The sequence below is a fragment of the Diabrotica undecimpunctata genome, chromosome 3 (assembly GCF_040954645.1).
Source record: "Diabrotica undecimpunctata isolate CICGRU chromosome 3, icDiaUnde3, whole genome shotgun sequence".
NCBI lineage: Eukaryota > Metazoa > Arthropoda > Insecta > Coleoptera > Chrysomelidae > Diabrotica > Diabrotica undecimpunctata.
Genome location: NC_092805.1, coordinates 47,655,284 through 47,659,208, shown reverse-complemented (window position 1 = coordinate 47,659,208; position 3,925 = coordinate 47,655,284).

The window sequence follows — 3,925 nt, the reverse complement described above, 5'->3', positions numbered from 1 at the left end:
ACGGCTATCGTTGCTTAATCTATCCCATTTTGTCTTTCCAACTATCCTTCTTAGATGTCTCATCTCCATTGCGTTTATCCTGCTCTTATGTTTTTCCAGAATTGTCCAGTTTTCACTTGCATAGAGCACAGTCGGTATCACTATTGTGTTATATATTTTTATTCTTGTTTCTCGTGCAAGTTCTCTTTTTCCCATTATTGGGGCTAACGCATAATATAACTTGTTTGATTTCTTTGCTCTATTTGTTATTTCCCAGTCTATTTTTCCATCATTAGTTATTATACTTCCCAGGTATTCGTAAGTTGTTACTATTTCCAATTCTGAGTTTTTACATTTTATCTTTATTTGATTATCTTCCTTATCTCCTTTGCCGCTGATTATCATTATCTTACTTTTTTCCTCGTTTATCTCCATTTTAAGTTCTTCTATTTGTTCTACCCATATATCCATTAGTTTCTGCATTTTATTCTCGGAATCTGCTATTAGTACTATGTCGTCTGCATACATTAAGGACTCTATTGTTACCGGTTGTAATCTGCGGTAACCTATTATTGTCTGTAGTTGATTAGTTCTGACTCTAGTGTTTCTTATTAATTCGTTCATTACTATTATGAATAGCAAAGGGCTGAGACTATCTCCTTGTTTAATACCTCTCTTCCAATTAAATGCTTCCGATCTTTCCCCTGTTATTTGTACCCTTCCTTTTACCTCTTTGTAAGTACTTTCTATAATTTTTATCAATGCATTAGGTACGTTAATTTTCCTCAAGCATTTCCCTATAATATGTCTTTCTATCGTGTCAAATGCTGCTCTTAGGTCTATGAATGCTAATACTAGTTTTTTCCCCGTATCTATGCTTCTTTCTATTAGGTTTCTAATGATATATATGTTGTCATTTGTCTGTCTTCCCGGTCTAAATGCCATTTGTTCTTCTCCCAATACCATTTCTACTTCTTGTCTCAGTCTCTTCTCTATTATTTTCGTATATATTTTAAAGCACACCGATGACAGACATATTGCCCTATAGTTGTCGCAGTTTACATGTTCTCCTTTTTTGTATATTGGCACGATGATATTGTTCTGCCAGTCTTTAGGGATTGTTTGTTTTTCCCACGCCTCTTTATATATTTTCCATAGCCAGTTTATTCCTTCTTCTCCAATGTATTTTACCATTTCCGGTTCAATTTCATCATCTCCACCTGCCTTGCCTATTTTTATATTTGATAATCCTTCTATTACTTCTTCTCTACTTATTTGCTCTGGCTCTGTGTTTTCTTCGCCTTCATTGATTATATTGTCTTCCTTTATCACTTCGGTATCAAATTTTTTCTCATAATATTCTTTCCATACCCTAGCTATTTGTTCTGGGCTTATTTGTATTTGGTTTGAAGTATCTCTTACTGCGTTTATTTCCTTTCGTTTTCCCTGCCTTATGTGTCGTATTGTCGTCCAAAAGTTTCTATTATTTGTTATATATTCTTCCTGAAGTTCTTCTCCAAATTCTTTCCATGTTTTTGTTTTTGCTTGTGTGACTGTCTTTTTTGCCAATCGTCTCTGCCTATAGTATTTTTCTTTATCTTCTTCTAATCCCGTTTCGAGGTATTTTTTCCATGCTATTTTCTTCTTTTTTATTTCTGTCTTCACTTCTTTATTCCACCACCTTGTCCTTTTTAACTGTTTATTATATTTTTTGATTCCACACACTTCAGTTGCTGTTGTCTTTAATACTTCACTGTATGTATTCCATCTTTCTTCCATTGTCCATGTTTCTTTTTGGCGCTCTATTTGTCTCAGTCTTTTGTTAGTTTCCTCCGTGTAAAATTCTCGCACACTTTTTATCTTTAGTTTGTTTACATTTACTTTCTTGTACTCTTTTCTTTCCACTTCCTCCATTTTTTTATCCTCCAGTTTTGCAGTGACCATCCTGTGTTGTGTAGACAGTTCGGGTTCCTTTTCCGTTAAGATGTTTTTTATATTTTGTTCTAGGTTTCTCGTATAGACTATATAGTCGATTAAGCTTTTCGCATTTCTCTCTTCAGCCACAAATGTATATTTGTCGTTAATGGTTTATTCACTGAATGTGTTTCCTATTATCAGGTCATTGGTTTGGCAGAATTCCAGCATTATAATTCCATTTCTATTTAATGTTTCTAATGTTTCTTCCCCATATTGTCCAATGCATCCTAATCCCCTGTTAATATCCTTACTACTCTTGAATTCCAATCGCCTAAGATTACTATTTTTTCTCTTGTCTCTCTTAATTTGTCTAATGCGTTTTGGAGTTCGTTGTAGAATTCTATCATTATCTCTTCTTTCTATATGATTTGTCTTGTTAAGATGTATTTCCTTATTACTGTATTCTTCTTCTCCATTATTGGTGTTAACGTTGATTTCATGCTCCCTGGTTTTTGTATTAACATTATATCCGTTATTTATTTCATTACCGTTTTTATTTCTAATGCTAATATTTAATTTTTCCCTACCTTCATTACTAATGCTATGCCCATTTTTGATATTCCCCCTAACTATAATATTATCACTACTGTTAGTAAGCCTAATACCCATATTCCTATCACAAGTCAAATTTCTAATGGCATACTTATCATTTACATTTCTAATCCTATTCCTATTACTACTTAAAACTAAACATTTATGAGTATGAGTATGATTTATGAGTATTTAACAGTATGAGAACAGATCTCATACTAGTTAATAAACTAAAGAGACAAACAACACTAATTGATGTGGCGATACCCAACAACAATAATCTTCGTGTTAAACAGAACGTAAAGCTCGCCGAGTACAGGAAGCTGGAAATTCAAATACGAAGACAGTGGAGAATGGAAAGTACCCAGACAATACCTATTATTCTCTCTACTACTAGAGTCATTCCGAAGAACCTCCTAGAAAACATAAAAAGCTAGGTCTAAATGAAAATCTCTACAAGACTATGCAGAAAGCTGTACTGTTCTCAACGTCCAGATGTGTACGAAAATTTTTGGGAGATACTCCAGCATACCAAGTCACCTAGGGCTCGATAACACGAAAAGAGTCCCACCAGAGCTCAATCCTTTTGATACCATAGGTATCTGGGATGAGTGAATTTTCCCCTTAGAGGGAGTGTGAACCGTATGGCTAAATCTGGATGATAAGTAATAATACGATTAATTTGTTCGTAAAATTGCCAAAAATATTGGTTGCTGTAATGTTAAGATAAGATTTAATAAATAAAATAATTTAAATGTTTATGCTAGTTTAGATTTACACATCTACCGCCACCTAAGAAAGAAATTTGAACTACCAACTGACATGAATAAATTTATCTGACATAAAATATTTATTTGCTAAATAAAGTATCAAATCAGAAATTATCTGGAAGATAGACTGTGTTTATTAATATACTGTAGATTATCGCGAAATCAAAAATTTAAACTAAATATTGTTGTTTATTTTGGGCGAGAGACAAGTATTAAAAGATTTAGCGAAATCGAAGAGTTTGATGTTAAATATTTATAAATTTAGTGCTAGAATATGAGGCAGAATCGACTATTTAAATGTTTGTATAGATAAAGACTTTTTTAAAAATCTAGATTAAGTAAACCGAAAGTGATCTATATTCTAAGACTATATTGTAAATAGTTGTTAATGAAAGATAATAAAAGTGGGTATCCTACCTCTTTTTCCTCACTTTACTGATAGGGAGGGGGGCGTGAGAATATAAAAAAAACATCAACAATGTAACGAAATATTTTGCCTACCAGATAGGGTATAATTATAGGGGGTTGAAAATTGGGACAGAAGTTACTGGAGTAGAGATAGGACAAGCAAAATAAATGATACTTGTGCGAACAGCACTCAGGGCTTATTTGGAGAGCTGGGTCGTGAATAAGTGAATGGCAAGGAAGTTGGATTGGGGCAACTACAA